This window comes from Salvelinus sp. IW2-2015, unplaced genomic scaffold (genome assembly GCF_002910315.2).
Source record: "Salvelinus sp. IW2-2015 unplaced genomic scaffold, ASM291031v2 Un_scaffold3956, whole genome shotgun sequence".
Classification (NCBI taxonomy): Eukaryota; Metazoa; Chordata; class Actinopteri; order Salmoniformes; family Salmonidae; genus Salvelinus; species Salvelinus sp. IW2-2015.
The window spans coordinates 33,696-47,636 of record NW_019945230.1 but is presented as its reverse complement, the minus strand read 5'-3'; the positions used below and the strand labels follow the sequence as shown (position 1 = coordinate 47,636).

The following is a 13,941-nucleotide window of genomic DNA, read 5'->3' as shown; positions in this document are numbered from 1 at the left end:
GTCCCCAAGCACACAGTGGCCTCCATCATTCTTAAATGGGGAAGGGAACCACCAAGACTCTTCCTAGAGCTGGCCGCCTGGCCAAACTGAGCAATCGGGGGAGAAGGGCCTTGGTCAGGGATGTGAGAAACAAGATTCTCTGGTCTGATGTCACCAAGATTTAACTCTTTGGCCTGAATGCCAAGCGTCACGTCTGGAGGAACCTGGCACCATCCCTACGGTGAAGCATGGTGGTGGAACATCAACATCAACGTCAGGATCGAGGAAAGATGAACGGAGCAAAGTACAGAGAGATTCCTGTAAGGACCTCAGACTTGGGGCAAAGGTTCACCTTCCAACGACAATGACACAAAGCACACAGCCAAGACAAGCAAGAGTGGCTTCGGAACAAGTCTCTGAAGTCCTTGATGACCCAGACAGAGCCCGGACTTGAACCCGATCGAACATCTCTGGAGACCTGAAAATAGCTGTGCAGCACGCTCCCCATCCAACCTGCAGAGCTTGAGAGATCTAGAGAAGAATGGAAGAAACTCCCCAGATACAGGTGTGCCAAGCTTGTAGCGTCAACCCAAGAAGACGAGGCTGTAATCCTGCAAAGGTGCTTCAACAAAGTACTGAGTAAAGGGTCTGAATACTTATGTAAATATGATTTCTTGTTTTATTTAAATAAATTAGCAAAAATCACTTTTTGCTTTGTCATTATGGGGTATTGTGTGTAGATTGATAAGAAAGAAAAAAAAAGCTTTAATACATTTTAAAAAGGCTGTAACGTAACTTTATCTATCATCATTAATTCAATTAGACGTACACATGACCAAACCCGGCTTGGATAACACTAGAGGCCCCTTCGGTCTCCAGAGTTGGGAAAGACTGATATTTTAGTTTTTTTAATCTTGCACCCTTTATGTGGAACAACTCACAGAGCTCTCTGAAATGAGATGTTCTGGTCCCCCTTTTGGTCTGTTKAGTAATGATCGGAGACCTCTGATAAATCCATGTTGTATCACAACCGGCCGTGATTGGGAGTCCTATAGCGCGGTGCGCAATTGGCCCCAGCGTTGGCTGGTGTAGGCCGTCATTGTAAATAAGAATTTGTTCTTAATTCTTAACTGGTTAAATAAATAAAAATTTATGTTTTTCTTAATTATGTTTTGTAATGTTGTATATTTTGTGTTTGATGTATTTTATGCAGGACTCATCTGTAAAAAAGAGAGCCTAGTCTCAGTATGACTTCCCGGTCAAAATAAAAGTTTCATAAATTGTCCTCTAAGAAAAAAAGATTCACAGGCTCGTAACAGTTTACACAAACACCAAAACTACAACTCATCTCCCAGACATGACATTTCCTGTAAATCTCTACATCCAGTAACGACAGCAGATAAACAGAGACAACACAGAGAAAGAAGAGCTCTATGGCTGTGTACACGGCAGGCCAATTCTCATCTTTTACCCAAATATTGTCAAAAGACCAATTACTGGGGGAAAAAAAGAAGATTTGGGCTGCCTGTGTATACACAGTATATGAGATCTCCCATCAGCCTAGGTTATCCCAAGTGGCRCAGCATCTCAGTGCTAGAGGCGTCACTACAGACCCTGGTTCGATTCCAAGCTGTATCACAWCYGGCCCAGCGTCATCCGGGTTAGGGTTTGGGCCTGGGGTAGGCTGTCATTGTAAAATAAGAATTTGTTCTTAACTGACTTGCCAAGTTAAATAAATAATGCATCTAACTCACAGGCGAGCCAAAGTTGTGTCCTATTACATGTGCGAAGGTGATGTGTGAGACTTTAGGAGGGACGTGAGAGGCGTAGTTCTGCACTGTGATGATGCCGGTATTCAGGGACTTCTTCTTCCCGTCAGAGTACAGCTTACTTTTCTCACAGATCCCTCCAGAACTCCCTGTGGATACACAGTCAAGTATTAGTGAGGGGTAGGATTATCCTCTCATAATGATGAACCCAATTTGRWAATACAAAACTGGATAACACAAGTTTATCAAATAAAAAGACTCAGYAAASAAGGGAAAAAGTAGGAGAGATRCTCAATAATAAAAAGWCAGGAATAGGGCTAATTTCATAAGACAGAAAGACTGACTGATTCCATGACAACGTCTGTCATTCCAGCGTGTAATATCTGCTGTTGATCTACAGGGTGTAAGAAGTGTAACTGTAATGTGTGTAAATAGTGAAAAGGAAGTCTTATGGACCTGCAGGAGCTCCGAAGGACCCAGAAACACCATCATCAAAGTCCCTGTCAGTGAAGACGTAGGCCAGACAGTAGTCGTCATGGTTCTGCTCAGAGTTCAGCTCTAGGAACTTCTCCACGCCGATGTTAGCGAAGCGGAATGGGTTGGATCGGTCCCGCTCATCTGTAGTGGTGTTGATCTGGAGCAGGGAGTGGTCAAATGTTGTGTTGATAAGACGTGGAAACAGGAAGTGACATCATGACAGAACACAGGAAGTGATGGTGATGACTGCTGAACTAACAAGTTTAAAGAGGAGAAGAGGCCGAGGGACAGTGGAGACTTTGAATCGCTAAAACGGAATGCACTTTGTGACAACTGTTTTTGTGAGAAAAAAAAAGGGTTTTAGAAATATAATTTAATTTGATTGATGCCAGGTCAAACAACTAGGTAGGGAGGGACTCACCCGTATCCTCTTGACCATAAAGCTGATGTTACGGATGCCCATGAAGTCTGTTCCCTGGTAGATGGCATCTATAGCCTTGACGTGACTAGAGATCTGAGACATAACATACATCAGTATTCACATCATTATTATGGAATAGAAAAAACTGCAAAACTCTGAAAGCATTGTTGACATGTTTTCCCATAATCCACTTGGTGTTATTGAGGACTAGTGTGTGTGTGTATGTATCCCAGTACACCTGTGCGATAACAGCTTCCCTGGTCTTGTAGTACTTGAAGAGAGGTGGTCTGTCTGGATGAAGAGCTGACAGGTGTTCTTTTCTATCTGAGCCATCCTCCTCTTCCTCAGCAACACCGGGTCACTGGACGCCTCCTCAGAATGGAGCTCCTGGGAGGAGGAGGGATGATGAAGAGGAGGAGGATGAGGAGAGAGATGTAAAGGATTAAATATTGTTATTGTAGACTGTATTGTACCAACATTTCCCATGGGGATAATAAATCCACTCTCTTATATAGTATTATAGTGTTATAAACCCCTTTTGGCTGAAGCTCAGATGAGATGTTGAGGCAAGAAGTTGATGCAATATGCAGTATGTTAGTATCCACTCCAATTAAAAATACTTACACGGAGTATCATCACATAGCTCAATAGAGGAAACAAAGCTATGAGTACTGCATTTGTTTCCCTTCCAGTTCCATGCTTACTGCTCCTTACGTTGAAAACCACTATCGTATAATGTGTATGGGTTAAACAATTCCAGTGACTTTTCCCAAAACTCCCAGAAGTCCTGGTTGAACGATACCAAGTTTCCTGCCTTTTCCTTCCGATTCAGGGAATCTTCCAACTGGGAATTCTGGAAAGTCTAGGGGTTTTTGGGGAAAGTTTCCAAAAATGGTGTGTTAAAATCACCTTGTCTGGCTTCTCTATGGCAGTTGCTTGGTACTTTGTCATCCTCTCAAACACTGAGTGGCCGGCACAGCCCCCTCCGGACCATACTTGTGGGATAGTCTAGGGGAGAGAGATGGACATGAATTGTTTAGATAACATTTTACTAAAAGCTCATATAAATCTTACTCACTCTACACCTTGTTGTGTCGTGACAAGGTAGGGGTGGTATACAGAGAACAGCCCTATTTGGTAAAAGACCAAGTCCATATTTAGGCAGAAACAGCTCAATAAGCAAAGAGAAACAACAGTCCATCATTACTTTAAGACATGAAGGTCAGTCAATCCGGAGAATTTGAAGAATTTTAAAGTTTCTTTAGTTGCAGTCGCAAAAACCCATCAAGCACTATGATGAAACGGTCTCTCATGAGGACCGCCACAGGAAAGGAAGACCCAGAGTTACCTCTGCTGCAGAGGATAATCATTATACAGTTCAGTTACCAGCTCAGAATTGCAGTCTAAAATAAATTTTCACAGAGTTCAAGTAACAGACACATCTCAACATCAACTGTTCAGAGGGACTGCATGAATCAGGCCTTCGTGGTCAATTGCTGCAAAGAAACAACTATAAAGGACACCAATAAGAAGAAGAGACTTGCTTGGGCCAAGAAACACGAGCAATGGACATTAGATGTGTGGAAATCTGTCCTTTTGGTCTGATGAGTCCAAATTTGAGATTTTTGGTTCCAACTGCCGTGTCTTTGTGAGACGCAGAGTAGGTGAACCGATGATCTCTGCATGTGTGGTTCCCACCGTGACGCATGGAGGAGAGGTGTGATGGTGCTTTGCTGGAGACACTGTCAGTTATTTATTTAGAATTCAAGGCACACTTAACCGCATGACTACCAAAGCATTCTGCAGCGATACGCCATCCCATCTGGTTTGCGCTTAGTGGGACTATCATTTGTTTTTTAAAAGGACAATGCCCAAAACACACCTCCAGGCTGTGTAAGGGCTATTTGACCAAGAATGGAGAGTGATGGAATGCTGCATCAGATAACCTGGCCTCCACAATCACCGACCTCAACCAATTGAGATGGTTTGGGATGAGTTGGACCGCAGAGTGAAGGAAAAGAGCCAACAAGTGCTCAGCATATGTCAAATCAAATCAAATTTTATTGGTCACATACACATATTTAGCAGATGGTGTAGAGAAATGCTTGTGTTCCTAGCTCCAACAGTGCAGTAGTATCTAACAATTCACAACAATACACACAAATCTAAAATTAAAAGAATGTAATTAAGAAATATAAATATTAGATCGAGCAACGTCGGAGAGGCATTGACTAAAATACAGTAGTATAGAAAACAGTATATACATATGAGATGATGTAAGCAGTAAAGCAGTATGGAAACATTATTAAAGTGACTAGTGTTCCATTATTAAAGTGGCCAGTGATGCCAAGTCTATGTATATAGGGCAGCAGCCTCTAAGGTGCAGGGCTGCATAACTGGGTGGAAGCCGGGCAGTGATGGCTATTTAACAGTCTGATGGCCTTGAGATGGACCGAGAGACTGCTTCTGAGGTCAGTATACCTATACTGACCTCACCTTCTGGATGATAGCGGGGTGAACAGAACGTGGCTCGGGTGGTTGATGTCCTTGATGATCTTTTTGGCTTTCCTGTGACATCCGGTGCTGTAGGTGTCATGGAGGGCTGAGCACGCACCCTTGTGGGGCTCCAGTGTTAAGGATCAGCGAAGTGGAGGTGTTGTTTCCTACCTTCACCACCTGGGGCTCGGCCCGTCAGGAAGTCCAGGACCCAGTTGAACAGGGCGGGTTTCAGACCCAGGGCCTCGAGCTTAATGATGAGTTTGGAGGGTACTATTGTGTTGAAATCTGAGCTGTAGTCAATAAACAGCATTCTTACATAGGTATTCCTCTTGTCCAGATGGGATAGGGCAGAGTGCAGTGCCATGGGTATCAGGTAAGGTAGAGGTGATATGATCTTTAACTAGCCTCTTGAAACACTTCATGATGACAGAAGTGAGTGCTACGGGGCGATAGTCATTTAGTTCAGTTACCTTTAGTGGGGCGGCAGGTAGCCTAATGAGGGGCGGCAGATAACCTAGTGGTTAGAGCGTTGGGCCAGTAACCGAAAGGTTGCTAGATTGAATCCCCGAGCTGACAAGGTAAAAATCTGTCGTTTTGCCCCTGAACAAGGCAGTTAACCCACTGTTCCTAGGCCGTCATTGTAAATAATAATTTGTTCTTAACTGACTTGCCTAGTTAAATAAAGGTTAANTGCCCCTGAACAAGGCAGTTAACCCACTGTTCCTAGGCCGTCATTGTAAATAATAATTTGTTCTTAACTGACTTGCCTAGTTAAATAAAGGTTAAATAAATGTTGCTTTCTTGGGTACAAGAACAATGGTGGACATCTTGGATAGGAAGAGATTGAATATGTCTGTAAACAATCCAGCCAGCTGGTCTGCGCATGCCCTGAGGACGTGGCTAGGGATGCCGTCTCGTCCGGCAGCCTTGCGAGGGTTAATGCGTTTAAATGTCTTACTAGTCGGCCACGGAGGAGGAAAGCCCAGAAGGAGGGACTTGTAGGCGAAATGTTGATTAGCGTTAACAGCATGAGAAGGAGTGAACTCAAGCCCTGGGGAGGAGTGGTCACCGTTGGGCATGATCATCTGCCTCTTTGTCTACACATATAGGAAGGGAGGAGCAAAATGGAGTTGTGATTTGATTTGCCAAAGGGAGGTCAGGGGAGGGCTTTGTAGGCATCTCGAGAGGGAGAGTAGCAGTGGTCCAGTGTTTTTCCAGCGCGAGTACTACAGTCAATGTGTTGGTAGAACTTAGGTAGCGTTTTCCTCAAAATTAGCTTTTTAAAATCCCCAGCTACAATAAATGCGGCCTCAGGATATGTGGTTTCCAGTTTGCATAAAGTCCAGTGTAGTTCCWTGAGGGCCGTCGTGGTATCGGCTTGAGGGGGAATATACCCCTCAATATACCCCTAGATAATTCTCTTGGGAGGTAATACGGTCGGCATTTGATTGTGAGGTATTCTAGGTCGGTTGAACAAAAGGATTTGAGTTCCTGTACATCATCACAATCACACCATGAGTAGTTAATCATGAGACATACACCCCCGCCTTTCTTCTTCCCAGAGAGTTCTTTATTCCTGTCTGTGCGATGTTCTGAGAACCCAGCTGGCTGTATGGACGGGGACAGTATGTCCAGAGAGTTCTTTATTCCTGTCTGCGCGATGTACTGAGAACCCAGCTGGCTGTATGGATGGGGACAGTATATCCAGAGAGTTCTTTATTCCTGTCTGCGCGATGTACTGAGAACCCAGCTGGCTGTATGGATGGGGACAGTACATCCAGAGAGTTCTTTATTCCTGTCTGTGTGATGTACTGAGAACCCAGCTGGCTGTATGAACAAGGACAGTATATCCAGAGAGAGCCATGTTTCCGTGAAACCGAGTATGTTACAATCCCTGATGTCTCCCTGGAAGGAGATCCTCGCCCTTGTGGGCACTCCTTCAAGACAGTTGGAAAAGCATTCCTCATGAAGCTGGTTGAGAGAATGCCAAGAGTGTGCAAAGCTGTCATCAAGGAAAAGGGTGGCTACTTTGAAGAATCTCAAATGTAAAATATATTTTGATTTGTTAAACACTTTTGTGGTTACTACATGATTCCATGTGTTATTTCATAGTGTTGATGTCTTCACTATTATTCTACAATGTAGAAAAAAGTACAAAAAATAAAAAAACTTCAACGAGTAGGTGTGTCCACATTATATATATATTTTTAAGTAGGTTAAGAACAAATTCGTATTTACAATGACGCCTACCCCGGCCAAACCCAGACGACGCTGGGCCAATTATGCGCTGCTCTATGGGACTTCCAATCACGGGTGGATGTGATTCAGCCTGGATTCGAACCAGGGACTGTAGTGACGCCTCTTGCATTRAGAATCAGTGCCTTAGACCGCTGCGCCACTCGGGAGCCCAATATATAGTACAGAGCATTCGGAATGTATTCAGAGCCCTGTACTTTTTCCACTTATTGTAGGCCGTCAATGTAAATAAGAATGTGTTCTTAACTGACTTGCCTAGTTACATAAAGGTTTAAAAAATAAAAAAATAAAAAAAATAACGGATACATAAAAAATTTAAAAATATCAGATATTATGCATTTTACCGATTTTACCAAACGTTTTCAAAGTCCCAGTTTTTCCTCATCAAAAGATCCCATAATGTCAAAGCAAACATAGGTTTTAGAAATGGTCTGCAAAATATATATAATAAAAGCTGAAATATTCTCATTATCATTAGTAATCAGGCTCTTTACATCAGACTTTGTTGACGCACCTTTGGCAGCGATTACAGCCTCGAGTCTTCTTGGGTATGATGCTACAAGCTTGGCCCCTTTATTGGGGAGTTTCTCCCCTTATTCTCTGCAGATCCTCTCAAGCTCTGTCAGGTTTGATGGGAGAGTCGCTGTACACTATTTTCAGGTCTCTACAGAGATGTTCGATCGGGTTCAAAGTCCGGGCTCTGGCTGGGCCACTCAAGGACATTCAGTCCTGCGTTGTCTTGGCTGTGTTGCTTAGGTCATTGTCCTGTTGGAAAGTGATACCTTTGCCCCAGTCTGAGGTCCTGAGCACTCTGGAGCAGGTTTCATCAAAGGATCTCACTGTACTTTGCGCCATTCATCTTTCCCTTGATCCTAACTAGTCTCCCAGTCCCTGCCACTGAAAAACATCTCCACAGCATGATGCTGCCACCACCATGCTTCACCGTCGGGATGGTGCTAGGTTTCCTCCAGACATGACGCTTGGCATTCAGACCAAAGAGTTCAATCTTGGTTTCATCAGACTAGAGAAATCTGCTTCTCATGGTCTGAGAGTCTTTAGGTCCCTTTTGGAAAACTCCAAGCGGGCTGTCATGTGCCTTTTACTAAGGAGTGGCTTCTGTCTGGCCACTCTACCATAATGGCCTGATTGGTGGAGAGATGGTAGTCCTTCTGGAAGATTCTCCCATCTCCACAGAGGAACTTGTGTGTGCCTTTCCAAATCCTGTCCAATCAATTGAATTTACCACCGGTGGACTCCAATCAAGATGTAGAAACATCTCAAGGATGATCAATGGAAACAGGATGTACCTGAGCTCAATTTTGAGTCTCATAGCAGAAGGGTCTGAATACTTATGTAAATAAGGTACAGATGAAGTCGGAAGTTTACATACACCTTAGCCAAATACATTTAAACTCAGTTTCACAATTCCTGACATTTAATCCTAGTAAAAATTCCCTGTCTTAGATCAGTTAGGATCACCACTTTATTTGAAGAATGTGAAATGTCAGAATAATAGTAGACAGAATTTCCATGTGCAGTTGCACACCGTAGTCTGGCTTTTTTATGGCAGTTTTGGAGCAGTGGCTTCTTCCTTGATGAGCGGCCTTTCAGGTTATGTCGATATAGGACTCTTTTTTTTTTTAAACGAGTAAACAGGTCTGTAGAATACATGGATACAATAGTATATGTACAGTAATAGTTGAATAGGATGAACTTSACYAGAATTCAGTATATACATATGAAGTGGGTAAAACAACGTGTAAACGTTAATAAAAAGTGACCAGTGTCTCATTTGGGTTAGTATATCCCAAGCCAGAGCGTTTGAGGTCCGCAGCAGCAGGATCGGACTGCAGCTGACGTGATAATTACAGATGAGAACYCTCTTGGTAGAGCAGGTGAGCWAAAGCTCCRGATYTCCTTCACACTGGAAGCAGCACACTAGTTGTTATTTATGAGAAGAAGAAAAAAAAACACTCACTGTCCTTTCGTTTTCCCCCGAAGCTCCAGTCCGATCCAGCCTCGTTTCAGTAAGACATTGAATATTATAGCTTTTCAAGTCTCTCTGATCAGAGACTCTGGAACAAAGCTCATCCATCTTATTCTCCAGTGACTGGACATTAGCCAATAGAACGGAGGGGAGTCACCAGGACCCCACCTCGAATGTCTCACTGCGGCGTTTTGATAGCCCATGGAACAAAGGAATAAGGTYCGGTATGAACAGTGGAACAGCTGAGTTGGAGTTGATTGGTCGGCATCAGCGGTTGATTGACGGGCCTGAAGGCCAATCAGATTGAGAGGGCTTTTTTTAATACACCCAGTCACTCAGCTAATGAGTGTCTCCTCTCCCTAGGGGACAGCACTGAGGCTGTCTCTATCCTCCAGATGGAACAGGAACAAGCATGCACTCACACAATTAAAATGTGACAAAAGGGTACACCAAAGCCTGTGTGTTTGTATGGGTACAGAAGCAGTAGAGGATTGGGTGTAAAGAGTGGAAGGATAGGTCTTTGACCCCCCCCACACACACACACACCCCCCCACAGTACTCACTGATGTCATCCTCGTGGTAGATAACGGAGTGGAAGGGAACATCCCGGTCCTTCAGATATCTCTCCGCTGGCTCTACGTAGAACTTCCCCTGGTACGTCTGGATGAAGCCCTCGAACTTGCCATCCACTACCGAACCATGGCTCAATGTGCCCTTTTCACCTGGAGATAAGAGAAAGCAGGGGCGTAGTCATTTAGTCTTGTGATACCAGACCTCAACACCCTATTTTCAATCCAGAAGCTTCATCTGCAAAACTCCTAGAACAGCTGGAGTGGAGGCCAGTATACAATAGACCCCCAATAGAAGAAGCAGACTGAGGGAGGGACTACCTAGACCTGTTCATTAATGTAGCATACAGGCCAGGGTTAGATATATAACACATAGAAGGAACATTAATGTAGCATACAGGCACAGGGGTAGAGTATATATTACTTAATAGAAAGGAAGAGTTTAAATGTTAGCTTAATGCCCTATAGGCCATGCCGTGAGATTAGATATATAACAGCATAGAAGCGACACCCATGTACAATCTGCTACCGACGATACATACACAGGCCTCCAGTGGTCTTACGATATAACGTTACCAGCCGCTCCTCACAATCCGCTCCTGCACATACTTATAAGCAAAGGAAAGCATTAATTGATAGCATAACAAGTGCCCCGGAGCTTTGAAGATATATATTTTTAACACATTAGTAGGAACGCGCAGATCCACACATACACTATTTTCTCTTAACTTTAATACGTCAGCCTCCACAATGGCTCACTGACACTTACCTTATAGTCTTACCGGATTCGCGAGCTTAGATTACTCCATCTTAACAACATAGAAGGAACCTTAAATGTACCATACCGGAAGGCTAGGGTTAGATATACCCGAGTCTATCACTACGGTACCCATAGAAAGTATACAGTTAACTGTGCTTTACTTGATTTTATTTTTACAGGACCCCAGGAGTTGCAGATTATATTTATTGGGGTACTCATAGAAGGAAGCTTATGATCCTATGCCCATATACCCAAGTCTCAGTACCGTTAAGACCAGGATCCATGCCGTTAGTCCACATCGTCCTTCACCGCTACTCTTTAACCATTGGTCGACTTACCTCCAGGCGTTAACTATGCTCTGCTTTCGCAGTGGCGGCCTCAATCCTCATATTTTGCTCACATCCAATCTGGCTTCGGTATCGTTAACCATGTGAGCATGCACCTCTCACAGTACTCGCGTGATTATATGTTTGTTTTAACGCCTTTGTTTTAACATTAATTTGTACCACAATGTATGTGGTTAAAGGCTAATGTTACATTTAATGTCTGTTAATGTACTAACTGGTGCTAACACTTAGGCCTCTGCTAACATTCCCTGAGTGCAACGGTTGTTTCTAGTCATATATAGGGTGATTACTATGTTTAGGTAACACGCTGATCTGTTACATTCTGTTTATAGAATGTATCCGCTCCTCCTGTTGTAGCACCATGCGTTAATGCTGTTTACATGTTTGTTCTCTTTTTTATTTAAAAGCGGTAAGTTTGCGTGTCTGTTCATATGTTTGTGAGGACTAAAAATGTCTGTTAAAGTGGTTATGGTGTACAATTGCTTAAGCCTGACGAGTGTTATGGATACTTAGATAAGTCACCTAAGCATATATTGATAGGAAAAACATCTGATTGTTGTAGAATTCTGTTTTAATGTTTACGTTGGTCTGATGTTCATTAAAGGTGAGGGTTAATGAATCTGGTTAAGCTGTAAGTATGCATTTTATCAATTGGAATGGTACATTAGGTAACCGATTGTAATGCTAAATGTTCATCATTAATATCTAAAGCAGTCAGGCAGTGGTTGGAGAATTTAGGTAATATTTACTGGTCGTAGTTTTATTTAAGATAGGACATTAAAATGTTAAGCTATAGCATTGATTGCTAAAAGTTGTAAGTTGTTAAGTATGTTGTATGTTATAATGGGTTACGGTTTATAACATAGAAGGAACATTATAATGTACATACAAAGCCAGGGTTAGATATATAACACATAGAAGGAACATTAATGTAGCATACAAGGCCAGGGTTAGTATAAATATAATGGTACACTATATGCAAGTGAGGACAGTTTGTAACAGTGATGCGTACTTGACAAGTGCCCAAAGGGCTTACGAATCATATAAATCAACAAGAAGGAACATTAAATGTAGCATACAGGCCAGGGTTAGATATAAAACACATAGAAGGAACACAGAAACAGACATATGAGGTGAAGCGTCCTCCAGTCTCACCATATATTTCTCCTGTGTAAATGTGAGAGGTGTCATAGATCACCTCCTGGCCTCCTACGGACACCTTCAGGTCCTCCGCAAACAGACTGGTGTCTCTCCTCATCCTCAGGTTGAAGTGTCTGACGGACGGAAACAGAGCAGGTTTAGTACCAAGTCATTCAAGTCATTCAAGTCATTCAAGTCATTCAAGTCATTCATGCCACCTTTCTGTATGGACTTATTTGAGGAGGGACAGATACAAACACATTGACATATTAAATAAACAATCACCTGATATATAGATATATATGATGTTTAGTTTAATTTATGAGAATCCCCAGTAGCTGTCTGGAAGACACGTCCTAAAACAACCTTTATAAATATTCTTGTTTATCAGTGTTAGGTTCTATTATGATATAGAGCAACAACAAAAAAATGTGGAGGACAACAATTAAATTCTGAATACACCCACTGAGATTCAACGTTTCAGTTATATGGTGTTTCAATGGCTCGTGATAAGAGTCTCATCTCAAAACCCCCTTTTTCTCCTGTCACCCTGTACTATGTTATTAACACGTGGCACTAAAACGTGGTGCCTTCAGACCTGAGAGAGTGAGTCTCTGAATCACGGAAATATAAACTATAGAATTTCCATTCTATAGAATCTATTTCTATAGTCTGAACATGGCAACACGATGATTCAGGTTGTTATTATAGAGTGGGTTGGTGTTTATAATAACATAGGTCCTACCCTGATAACATAAATTAAAAAAGGTCAAATAAATCCATAAGAATATAATAAAACTCTGGATGGAACTAGCCCTGTGTTTCACAGGACTCARGGGAGAAGAATGAAAATGAAAAAGAAAGGGAGAGGGATAAAAGACAAGGGTATTGGCCCAGCAGAAAATAAAATTAAAACATCTATTTTTTGACCGTACAAGGGCAGTGAATATTATTTCCAACTCAAACAGCAAAATGAGGTCACCTTAAAAAACGGTGCGGCTTTCCTGCATATTAAACGATGTTGGAGGGGAGAAAAAAAAAAACTCAAAAAGTAGCACTGTAAATAATTGAAGAACGAAATTCATTACGTTCTGGTTAGCTCCTCAAACACTAACAGTAAAAAGGAGAGAATTTTGAGTTGATCAACAYCAGTGACTTCTCCCCAAAATGAATCTCCAAATGAGGTGTACATAGCACAGGGACAGACACATCTCCAACTTGTACGTGTATTCGTGTCATTCGGAGGGGTAGGGGATAAAGCGGAAGGTACATTTCGGTTCGACCATGTGTACAATTGACGAATACTTAAGCAATAAGGAATGAGAACCCGGGGGATTATCGTGTGATAACAGCCGACCAAGGGCTGTTCTGAGGCCCGAGGTGAAACCAAAAGAGCTGGGAAAAACCCTTAGGAGGGAGTGATCACCATAACCCCTGGCTTCGAGGGTCTTATTGCTTTTAGAAAACAGTTGCCAACATAAACATTTAAAAAAAAAAGATTAACAACATGTTTTCAATTAAAACTTGATTTTACTGAGAAAATGTGTTTTATTTCGTACTTCCCACCAGACGATATAGTCCGGGTCAAAAGCCAGTTGTTAATTCTAAAGTTACGAATCAAAACAATGGATGTCAAAACTTTTAGTCTAGAGCACAGAGTCCTCGTGGACGCTCTAGTCTAGAGCACAGAGTCCTCGTGGACGCTCTAGTCTAGAGCACAGAGTCCTCGTGGACGCT

At 42.6% G+C, this 13,941-nt stretch overlaps 1 pseudogene; it reads right to left on the bottom strand.

Annotated features, from left to right (window-relative positions):
• Positions 1–642: 642 nt before the first annotated feature.
• Positions 643–13,941, bottom strand: part of LOC112076718 (disintegrin and metalloproteinase domain-containing protein 10-like) — a 30,839-nt pseudogene continuing 17,540 nt past the window's right edge.